This window comes from Oncorhynchus masou, chromosome 28, assembly GCF_036934945.1.
Source record: "Oncorhynchus masou masou isolate Uvic2021 chromosome 28, UVic_Omas_1.1, whole genome shotgun sequence".
In the NCBI taxonomy this organism is placed as follows: domain Eukaryota; kingdom Metazoa; phylum Chordata; class Actinopteri; order Salmoniformes; family Salmonidae; genus Oncorhynchus; species Oncorhynchus masou.
In genome coordinates this window covers 13,549,581-13,562,110 of record NC_088239.1, presented here as the reverse complement: position 1 = coordinate 13,562,110, position 12,530 = coordinate 13,549,581, and the positions used below count along the sequence as shown (strand labels likewise).

Genomic DNA, 12,530 nt, shown 5'->3' with positions numbered 1-12,530 from the left:
GCTGGGTTTCTGTACAGCACTTTGAGATATCAGCTAATGTACGAAGGGCTATATAAATAAATTTGATTTTATTTGATCATCTCCAACCGTTGCCCCCATTTCACATCATGAGTATGGAGGGCCTTTATGGAGAAGCTCGGGTCATGGTCAGCCTCAATTCCAGGTACCGGCCTCAGTCCAACGGGCAGGTGGAAAGGATGAACCAGGAGCTGGGGAGGTTCCTGAGGAGTCACTGTCAGGGCCGGCAGCATGAGTGGGCACGATTCCTTCCATGGGCAGAGTATGCCCAGAACTAGCTACGTCACTCCTGCACTGGGTTGACCCCCTTCTAGTGTGTTCTGGATTTTCAGCCAGCCCTGGCTCTGTGGACCCCGGGCCAGACCGACACTCCTGCGGTTGATGAGTGGTTTGACACCGTCCAGCATCAAAAGGAACAGGCAGACCGCCACTGCAGTGAGACCCCTGTGTTCCACCCTGGGATCATGTCTGGCTTTCTACCAGGAACCTCCCACTCTGCCTGTCCTGCAAGAAACTGAGCCCCCAGTTTGTGGGTCCATTCAAGGTTCTCCGGAGAGTCAACGAGGTGACGTATAGGTTACAGCTTCCCAGTCACTATTATATCTCACCCTCTTCATGTTTCCCTTCTCAGGCCGGTGGTGCCTGTTCCACTAGCTGATGCTGTCCCCCCCCAGACATAGAGGAGAGTCCGGGATATGCTGTCAGATCCCTACTGACCTACCGGCGTCGTGGGGATCGGCTACAGTACCTGGTGGACTGGGAGGGGTATGGCCCAGAGGAGCGCTGTCGGGTTCCAGTGGAGGACATTCTGGATCCCAACGTCATCTGTGATTTCAACCTTCGCTGCCCGGACCGGGTGTGGGGGGGGGGTACTGTCATGTCTACTGCTTTTCGACTCACAGCGTCATCGTTACGTTTATGATCCCTTTTAAACTTCAATCTTTTTTTTTACATTTAGCTGAACATGAAATTACTTCACAAATCAGTGTGAAAAGAGTAGCTTGCTAACACACAGCTTGCAGACACACTGGCAAAGATTCTCAGCTGGCAGGCAGACACTGGAATACGTTTCTGAGTGACCAAGGGAGGGCTTGTACAGGATATGCACTTTGTTGCAAAAAATGTACGGAATGTAAAATAACCGTTTCCATGCTTTTAAATAACAGTTGTCTTCCGGAACAGTACAGATCACTTGTTACCGGTTCTGATTCTGTTCCTCTAAATGTTAGTTTTCGGTTCTTTGAACCAGTTCCAACCCCTGGTGTAAATGCATCCTCTTGTTCTACAGGTACATTGGATTCTGCTACACAGGCTTCTAGATATAACAATACTCCTGACTCCTGATGTAAGTATTCACTCTGTTCTGACCACCATACTCCTGCCTAGTGTTCTTCATGATCCTCTTACACCTTCTTGTGGTCTGTCCTGGATACTACAGTTAGTTGATGGTCTGGCCGGGTACTACACATACACTCCACAGTAAGGGTGGACTGTGACTTACCTTTCATTGGCTTCATCTCACTGGTTTCCTCTGGTCTTTTTCTGGGCTTGGAATGGTCACCTGGTGACAGGAAAAGGGATATCAGATACAGATATTGTAAATGTAGAAGTATTTAAACTGTCATTTACATGCAAGCCCATTCAGCCTTAGTTCTCTCAGTATTACTACACATTTGTGATTATAGACAGATAATGTTAGGTTTATTATTATAGTTAACCTTTCCCCCTGCCCATACTCCTTACCTCTGACTTTAAGATATCCCAGAATTCCTGTGAGGGCGAGAGCCAGCACTGCTATCACCACGGCAAAGATCCACCACCGAGACTCCTCGTGACTTCGCATACGCTCACCTACACACAGATAAAATACACAGGTAAAATACACAAAGGTAATATACACACGCCCTGATCTGTTTCACCTGTCTTTGTGCTTGTTTCCACCTCCCTCCAGATGTCACCCATCTTCCTCATTAACCCCAGTGTATTTGTACCCGGGTTCTCTGTTTGTCTGTTGAAAGTTCGTCTTGTCAGGACTTATCAGAATGTTTTCATATCTCCCTGCTTTCTCAAATTCTGTTCCCTAGTGTCCCCGGTTCTGACCATTCTGTCTGCCCTGACCCTGAGCCTGCCTGCCATTCTGTACCTTATTGACACTGCCCTGGATTACGGACCTCTGCCTGCCTTTGACCTGTCTTTTGCCTACCTCTTGTTTGGGTCAATAAACGTCTGGGACTCAAGCTGTCTGCATCTGGGTCTTATCCGGAGTTCTGATACACACAAGTAACAGACACACAGGTAACAGACACACAGGTAGCAGAAAAAGACAGTAAAACCCTAACAATAGATGTGGTGGTCATGGCTCACATCAACACCATTATCCCAGAAACGCTAGACCCACTCCAATTTGCATACCGCACCAACAGATCCACAGATGATGCAAACTATATTGCACTCCACACTGCCCTTTCCCACCTGGACATAAGGAACACCTATGTAAGAACGTTATTAATTGACTACAGCTCAGCGTTCAACACCATAGTGCCCTGAAAGCTCATCACTAAGCTAAGGACCCTGAGACTAAACACCTCCTTCTGCAACTGGATCCTGGACTTCCTGATGGGCTGCTCCCAGGTGGTAAGGGTAGGTAACAACACATTCACCACGCTGATCCTCAACACGGGGGCCCCTCAGGGGTGCATGCTCAGTCCCCTCCTGTACTCCCTTTTCACTCATGACTGCACGGACAGGCACAACTCCAACACCATCACTAAGATTGCTGATGACAAAACAGTGGTAGGCCTGATCACCGACAACAATGAGACAGCCTATAGGGAGGTCAGAGACTTGACCGTGTGGTGCAAGGACAACAACTTCTCCCTCAACGTGATCAAGACAAAGGAGATGATTGTGGACTACAGGAAAAGGAGGACCGAGCATGCCCCCCTTCTCATCGACGGGGCTGTAGTGGGGCAGGTTGAGAGCTTCAAGAGTTCCTTGGCATTCAAATCGCCAACAAACTAACATGGTCCAAGCACACCAAGACAGTCATGAAGAGGGCACAGCAAAACCTATTACCCCTCAGGAGACTGAAAAGATTTGGCATGGGTCCTCAGATCCTCAAAAGGTTTTAAAGCTGCACCACCAAGAGCATCCTGACGGGTTGCATCACCGCCTGGTGTGGCAACTGCTTGGCTTCCAACTGCAAGGCACTACAGAGGGTAGTGCGTGTGGCCCAGTACATCACCAGGGCCAAGCTTCCTGCCACCCTGGACCCCTATACCAGGCGGTGCCAGAGGAAGGCCCAAAAATTGTCAGACTCCAGCCACCCTAGTCATAGACTGTTCTCTCTGCTACCGCACGGCAAGCAGTACCAAAGCACCAAGTTTAGGTCCAAGAGGCTCCTAAATAGCTTCTACCGCCAAGCCATAAGACTCCTGAACAGCTAATCAAATGCTAACCAGACTATTTGCATATTTGCATACTCTTATTATCTATGCATAGTCACTTTAATAACTTTACCTACATGTACATATTACCTCAATTTCCTCGACACCGGTGCCCCCGAACATTGACTCTGTACCGGTACCCCTTGTATAAAGCCCGGCTATTGTTATTTACTGCTGCTCTTTAATCATTTGTTATTCTTATCTCTTACTTTTTTTTCCCTTAACTGCATTGTTGGTTAAGGGCTTGTAAGTAAGGATTTCATTGTAAGGTTTACACCTGTTGTATTCGGCGCATGCGACAAATACAATTTGATTCGATTTTTGATTTGATTTAGTGTGTACATGTGAGTGTTCTCTCACCAGTGACAGCTGAGATGTTGACCCCGGTGTGTTCTGTGTGTGTGTTCTGGGGAGAAGAGTATACACAGGTATAGGTCCCTGTGTGTTCCAGTCTGACTGGGTTGACCAATTGCAGCGATCCGTCACCGAGCGGAACCCTGAGGACGTCCAGTCTTGCACAGGCCTCCCAGGGTGCTGAGGCAGAACTGAGCTGTGATTGGCTGTCGTAGGTGAGGATGAGGGTCTCTTCGTTGTGATTTGTGAAACTCCAGGAGACGGATGATTTAGGCTGGTAGGGTGGGGCATGGCAAGGAATGGTCAGATCCTTCCCTTCTACTCCATTGATCTCTGAGAGAGAGAGAGAGTGAGAGCGAGAGATTACAAAAAGCTTTTAAAGTTTTACAAAACAGTGTATGTGAGTGTGTAATACCTCTTTCTCTGAGTGAAGCGGTCCAGGTCTGTGATCCATAGGAGGAGATGACAGTACAGATGTAGGTGAGCTCTGATTGGCTGTTCAGCCTCCTCAGCCGGCTCTCCACTGCATACAGCCCCTGTCGGTCAGCCAGTTTACGCGTTATTGGTCGAAGTGGCTGCGCGGTGGGTGGGTCAGTTGCCCAGGCAACGTGAGGGGCGGGGTAGACATGTCGAGTGGTACACTTCACCTCTTCATAGCCACTTAGTCTGGACAACTCCAGAGACAGGGCCCGGACGGGCGCTACACACACACATATATATGTAAGTCGGTGTGTATATATGTAACCGATGTGAAATGGCTAGCTAGTTAGCGGTGGTGCGTGCTAATAGCGTTTCAAACGCTAAAAAAGTGACGTCACTTGCTTTGAGACCTCGAAGGGGTAACGTGAGGGGTAACGATGCTTCGTGAGTGACTGTGATTGATGTGTGCAGAGGATCCCTGGTTCGAGCCCAGGTTGGGGCGAGGAGAGGGACGGAAGCTATACTGTACTATTACATATGTATATATATATACACACACCAACTGATCATAAATTGATAGAACATTGACAGTCACTGTGGTTGTGTCTACCATTCGATTGACAGCTTGACTTACCCTCCACCCTGACGATGACATGGGCTTCGTGCACGCCTGCAGAGGTACGCACGTGACACTTGTATCTGCCGCGGTCCCTGGGGCCACACCCCTCAAGTGCAGCGATGCGTTACCACGGGATACCAGGTGTGTGAAGAGGGAGGTGCGGCCAGCATATTGCTCATGCTCACTCCACTCCCCTCCTCGCTGGAAGGAGTGGACAGGCACTTCCTGTTTGAGCCAGCGGATGACCTCATCATGGTCTGTTTGGAAGCTGCAGGGCAGGACACACTCCTCCAAGAACACACACGTCACGTGAGCATCTGTAAAGAGATCACACACACCTGTCAATACACCACAGGGCCTATTGGCAATCAGAGGAATTCAGTCAAGTAAACCTGCATTGCATTCATATAAACACCTTGTGGTGGAGTGAAACCATAGAAGTTCACTGTACAAACAACAGATAGACTCCTCTTTCTTTGTGAGTGTGTGTGGTGTGTGTGCTCTTCATCTTACCTGAACACATCTCCAACCAACTTAAACAAACATGGTACGCTCCGATGATCATTCTTGGCTTTTATTATCTGCAGCCAAGCATGAAGTCACGTACTCCTGTCAGACACACACACCTCCCTATGTGCTACATGTCACAATTCTTACTCAGCTCTGTGAGTCATCTCACCTGCCTGCTTACCACAACCTTTAACCGTTATTGATCATTGAACACGGGGTTAGTCAACTTTCTTCCTGGAGAACAGAAGGCACTTCAGCTTTTTGAGTTGACCTTTTTTTCTTTCAGAACTGGGAGGCCAAATAGGTGAAATCTAACCAATGGCTTAATGATGAATTATCTCAGTTAGTGAGGTAATTAGTAAAGTCAGGTGTGGTGGAGCAGTTCCATCTGGGAACCAGATCTAACACGGTCTGATACGGTCTAACACGGTCTGATACGGTCTGATACGGTCTCACACGGTCTGATACGGTCTGATACGGTCTGATACGGTCTGATACGGTCTGATACGGTCTGATACGGTCTGACACGGTCTGATACGGTCTGATACGGTCTGATACGGTCTGATACGGTCTGATACGGTCTGATACGGTCTGATACGGTCTGATACGGTCTGATACGGTCTGATACGGTCTGATACGGTCTGATACGGTCTGATACGGTCTGACACGGTCTGATACGGTCTGACACGGTCTGATACGGTCTAACACGGTCTGATACGGTCTGATACGGTCTGATACGGTCTAACACGGTCTAACACGGTCTGATACGGTCTGATACGGTCTGACACGGTCTAACACGGTCTGACACGGTCTAACACGGTCTGATACGGTCTGACACGGTCTGATACGGTCTGATACGGTCTGATACGGTCTGATACGGTCTGATACGGTCTGATACGGTCTGATACGGTCTGACACGGTCTGATACGGTCTAACACGGTGTGAACATCGTGTTTTGACGGTTAAGTTTAGGTATTCTTTCCGAGTGGTTAAGCTAAGGTTTGGGATAGGGTAAAAAATAAAATAAACATAAATCGTGATCATAAATCATAATCATAATAGTGCTCACTGCTGCCCCTAGTGGCCAGTCCTGAAGGCATCTCCTGACATCCCGGGGACCTGGAATACTGCACTGGTCTGGTGTGACCGGGGCTGCTCCAGGATCAGGGTTCTAACCACCTGCTCTAACCAACCAGTTACCAAATCACCTAAACTCACCATGTCAATCAGGGCCAATCAGAGGCAGTCTCACCTGGGATTGTGGTCTGAGTTGAGATGCTGATCCACAGGAGAAGACAGGTCCAGGTGTATGTCACTGTCATGTCAATCTCTCTCACACATGTGTACACATGTACACATACTCACAGAAACACACATCCAAAGACAGTGACACACACGTCCGTCCAATCTTCACTTCTGTGGTCACCGTCTCTTCCTCAAGGTTAATCTTTCTTCACGAGCCTCTCTCTCGTTCTCCTGTGTCTCTCTTCTCTTTGTAGTGTAGAAACACACACACATTCAGAGCTAATGAGAGACATGCGGTGTGGTAGCAATAACGTGACAGGACATGTTCAGGAGGCTGTGGCTAATAGAGTTTGATCTCCTAATTGGGGGGTGGGGGGGTGGGGGGTGGGGTTGCTAAGAGAGACATCTGGTTGAGGTTTCCTTTATTCTCCCCTCCCTCCACTTCTTCCTGTGTGTTTCCCCTCTCTTTCCTTATCAAATATTAGCTCTCTCTCTCTTAAACATATCTTACCTCTCTCTTTCCTTATCATATATTCCCTTTCTTAATCACATCTTCTCTCTCTTTCCTTATCATATCTTATCTCTCTCTTTCCTAATATATTGTCTCTCTCTTTCCTTATCATATCCTCTCGCTCTTTCTTTATGTGATAGTTCAAGATGTAGAGTAGAGCATGACAGAGCGGAAGAGAAGAGAAGAAGGGAAGAGAAGGGAAGGGAAGAGAAGAGAAGTGAAGCGAAGAGAGGAGATGAGAGTAGGTCACATCTGCTACATATGCTACAGTCTATCCACTGTAATGTAAGAGTTCCAAATCATCTTTATTCAATCACATCAAAACACACACCCACACATAGTTACACGCACACACAAACACAAACACACTCACTCACTCACTCACTCACTCACTCACACACTCACACACTCACTCACTCACTCACTCACTCACTCACACACACACACACACACACACACACACACACACACACACACACACACACACACACACACACACACACACACACACACACACACACACACACACACACACACACACACACACACACACACACACCATAAATGAGATAGATCACATGGCAGAGGAAACACAGGACAGAGAAAACACAGGACAGAGGGCAGAGCATCACATGGAAATAGTTAGTGAGGTTAGACATCAAACACAGAATAATCACACACTCATGGAGTCATTGTCATCTGGTGCAGTATTTGTCTTCTCTGCTCCTCCTCTCGCACACCATTTCACACTTTTGTTCTAGCTCCCCACACGGGCACATTCAACTAATCATGGGCTTGATGATTTGTTGATGAACTGAATCAGGTGTGGTAGTGAAGGGCTACAACAAAAACGTATATCCTTGGTGATACCAGAATTTAAAAAACGAACCAATACTGACCTAGTGTAGCGCAATAACGTCCCAGAGCTAACAGAAATAACTCTGTGTTTCCCTGTTCATAAAAGCAGATACTCTTGACATGGCCATACTGACTTGATACCTAACAGCAGTCAACTGTAGCTTACTTTATAAGGTGCTGATCAGATATTGATCATGGTGGGTGGAAAACAGCCCTGGTGTTTGCTCTAGTTAGGATTGTAAGAGCTCGTTTAAGGAATGGACTACATGACTGAATCCCCATACAAGTTTTCATACAAAATGTGTTAATACTATTTTATTAGGATCCCCATTAGCTGTCGCAAAAAACAGCAGCTACTCTTCCTGGGGTCCACACAGAACATGAAACATGACTTAATACAGAACAGCTCAAGGACAGAACTACATCAATAAAAATCAAATAAGTATAGAGATATTACAAGTCTATGAAGTGTGTGTGTGTGTGTTCAGTGCCGTGTGGTGTATGGCTCTCTAGTGATGAAGATAAAGTTATCTTCTAGAAAACGGAGAGAATAAGAGTATGAAAAGCAGACTTACATGAGTTCCACGTCAAGCAGAGCGAGACGAAATTAGGGAGGGAGATGTGAGAGAGAAGGAGAGAGAGAGCTGCTCCCTACTTCTTTTGAAAGTGAGGAGTTTGACTAGACTAACAGGTTACTTAAAGGACACTTGCACACACACGTGCGAGAACACACCCCAGCCCCCCTCTCTTTCCTCTCTCTCTCACACACACACCACACACATTTCCCAATGTACTGAAGGAGAGACAGGGGTGTATTTACACACACCCCTCTGGATGGGCGGAGTTAGAGTGGCGAAAAACACAAACCCCTGAGAGAGAAGTCAAGTAGTGATTTGGTCATACAGTGGACATACAGTGGCTACACAGGGCCTTCAGAATGTATTCATACCCCTTGGCCTATTCAGCATTTTGTTGGGATACAGCCACACAATAACCCATAATGACAAATTGAAAACGTGTTTTTAGAAATGTTAGCAAATTTATTGAAAATTAAATACAGAAATATCTCAATTACATATTGTAAGTATTCACACCACAGAGTCAAAACTTTGTAGATACACCTTTGAGTCGCCTTGGGTATGTCTGTATCAGCTTTGAGTCGTCTTGGGTATGTCTGTATCAGCTTTGAGTCATCTTGGGTATGTCTGCATCAGCTTTGAGTCGTCTTGGGTATGTCTGTATCAGCTTTGAGTTGTCTTGGGTATGTCTGCATCAGCTTTGAGTCGTCTTGGGTATGTCTGTATCAGCTTTGAGTCGTCTTGGGTATGTCTGCATCAGCTTTGAGTCGTCTTGGGTATGTCTGCATCAGCTTTGAGTCGTCTTGGGTATGTCTGTAGCAGCTTTGAGTCGTCTTGGGTATGTCTGAATCAGCTTTGAGTCGTCTTGAGTATGTCTGTATCAGCTTTGAGTCGTCTTGGGTATGTCTGTATCAGCTTTGAGTCGTCTTGGGTATGTCTGTAGCAGCTTTGAGTCGTCTTGGGTAAGTCTGTATCAGCTTTGAGTCGTCTTGGGTATGTCTGTAGCAGCTTTGAGTCGTCTTGGGTATGTCTGTATCAGCTTTGAGTCGTCTTGGGTATGTCTGTAGCAGCTTTGAGTCGTCTTGGGTAAGTCTGTATCAGCTTTGAGTCGTCTTGGGTATGTCTGCATCAGCTTTGAGTCGTCTTGGGTATGTCTGTATCAGCTTTGAGTCGTCTTGGGTATGTCTGTAGCAGCTTTGAGTCGTCTTGGGTAAGTCTGCATCAGCTTTGAGTCGTCTTGGGTATGTCTGCATCAGCTTTGAGTCGTCTTGGGTATGTCTGTATCAGCTTTGAGTCGTCTTGGGTATGTCTGTAGCAGCTTTGAGTCGTCTTGGGTATGTCTGTATCAGCTTTGAGTCGTCTTGGGTATGTCTGTAGCAGCTTTGAGTCGTCTCGGGTAAGTCTGTATCAGCTTTGCACATCTGGATTTGGGGATTTTCCCCTGTTCTTCCTTCCAGATTTTCTCAATCTCTGTTAATGGGTTAGATGGGGAGCGGCGGTGAACAGAAATCTTCACATTTTTCCACAGATTTTTAATAGGATTGAAGTCTGGGCTTTGGCTGGGCCACTCAAGGACTTCCACATTCTTATTCTGAAGCCATTCCAGCGTTGCTTTGGATGTGTGCTTGGGGTCATTGTCCTGTTGGAACGTAAATCTTGGTCCCAGTCTAAGGTTGTTTGCACTCTGAAGCAGGTTCTCATCAAGGATTTGCCTGCATTTGTCTGCATTCATTGTTCCCTCTATCCTTACCAGTCTCCCAGTCCCTGCCGCTGAAAAGCATCCCTATAGCATGATGCTGCCACCACCATGCTTCACGATAGGAATGTGTTAGACGGGTGATGAGTTATGCCTAATGTTCTCCAGACAGCACTTTGCTTTCAGGCCAAAGAGTTACATTTCCGTCTCATCAGACCACAGAATAGTTTGCCTTTTGCTCTCAGTCTTTCGCGTGCCTTTTGACAAAGTCCAGGTATGATGTCATCTGCCTTTTTCTCAGGAGCGGCTTCCATCTGGCCGCTGTCCCATAAAGCCCTGATTGGTGAAGTGCTGTAGAGACTGTTGTCCTTCTGGCAGGTTCTCAGCCAAGGAACTCTGCAGTTCTGTCAGAGCGGTCATTGGGTTCTTGGTCACCTCCCTGACCAAGGTCCTTCGGGTGCTCAGTTTGGTTGGACGGACAGCTCTAGGCAGAATCTGGGTAGTTCCATACTTTTTTTCAATTTACCAATGATGGAGACCACTGTGCTCTTGGAAACTTTCAAGACTCTAGAAATGGTTTAATACCCTTCCCCAGATATATGCCTCATCACAATTCTGAGATCTATGGACAATTCCTTTGACTTCATGGTATAGTTTCTGCTCGGACATTACAGTATATAGACACGCTTGTTTCTTTCTAAATCATGTTCAAACAATTGAATTGGCCACAGGTGGAATTCAATCAGGTTGAAGAAACATCTCAAGGATGATCAATGGAAACAGGATGCACCTGAGCTCATTTTCGAGTCTCATAGCAAAGGGTCTGAATAGTCATGTAAAGAAGGAATTTCAGGTTTTTTATTTAATAATTTGCAAAAATGTCAAAAAACCTGTTTTCACTTTGTCAATACATTTTGTGTACATTTCTGAGGAGTTTTATTTAATTTAATCCATTTTAGAATAAGGCTGTAATGTAACAAAATGGGGTCTGAATAATTTCCCGAAGGCACTGTATATACACTTATAAACTCAGCAAAAACATAAACGTCCTGTCAACTGCGTTTATTTTCAGCAAACTCATTGCAAAGGGTCTGAATGCTTACGTAACTAAGATATTTAAAAAAAAATGTAAATACATTTGCAAAGAGTTCTAAAACGTTTTTTCTCTTTGTCATTATGGAGTATTGTGTGATGAGGAATAACAAATATTGAATACATTTTAGAATAAGGCTGTAACGTAACAAAATGTGGAACAAGTCAAGGTGTCTGAATACTTTCCTGAATGCCCTGTACAATGGGCATTCATGCATGTACACACATAACCCCCATACCCCCTGTAACCCCATACATTCTGTCATTCTTACTGCCTGACCTGCGTTTCAACTGGCTTCTGGCTATATCAGTCTTCATTAAGTTACGGAATGCGGGAAGGAATCTGGAGTGATTCTAGGGAGTAGCTGATTACCCAAATCAGGTAGTGTGTGTATGTGGGAAGGTTGTTGCAGAAACCGCAGGCAGTGTTTCTCCAATCACACCCTACAATTACAGGCTTATTAAAGAGACACATCACTCAACTATCGCAGGGCGTGTGTGTGTGTGTTTATAATGTGTGTTGTCTTTCCAGGCCTATAGACCATAAACTGAAGAGGGAGGACAGCATCAACTCTCTACTCATCAAGACTGAATGGCTGCTGAGGATCGAGGAACACGACATCGCTACGAGACCTGGCTTTGGAGGTCAGAAACACACATGTGCCACATACACAGGAAACACCTCCATCTCTGTTGGCAGGTTGATTTATTGAGATGAGTCTTGTCCTGGAGGCAGAACTGAAAGATTCCGCTAGGTAGTCCAGCTGCAATGTCAAAATGGGCTATATTGGAAACATTTATGAAAACCAAACTGTGCTTTTTGGTCTTAATTTAAGGTTAGAATTTTGCATAGCTGCCTTCAGAACAAGATCCATGACGAAAATCGCTAACCTGCTCTCTGTCTCCCAATGAAACTAATCCAATCAGTCAATCTCTGCCCCCCTTTGATGATGCATGCAATAGCTGCGTTATGAGAAGATGTGCTGGCCAATGAGTCTCTGAGACATTGAACTCATCGCTCCCAAACCAACACTGGCTCACATTATACTCACTGTGTGTGTGTGTGTGTGTGTGTGTGTGTGTGTGTGTGTGTGTGTGTGTGTGTGTGTGTGTGTGTGTGTGTGTGTGTGTGTGTGTGTGTGTGTGTGTGTGTGTGTGTGTGTGTGTGTGTGTGTGTGTGTGT

General features: G+C 46.1%; 1 pseudogene; it reads left to right on the top strand.

Annotated features, from left to right (window-relative positions):
• Positions 1-12,530, top strand: part of LOC135517191 (gamma-aminobutyric acid receptor subunit rho-2-like) — a 38,796-nt pseudogene that overhangs the window by 18,542 nt on the left and 7,724 nt on the right.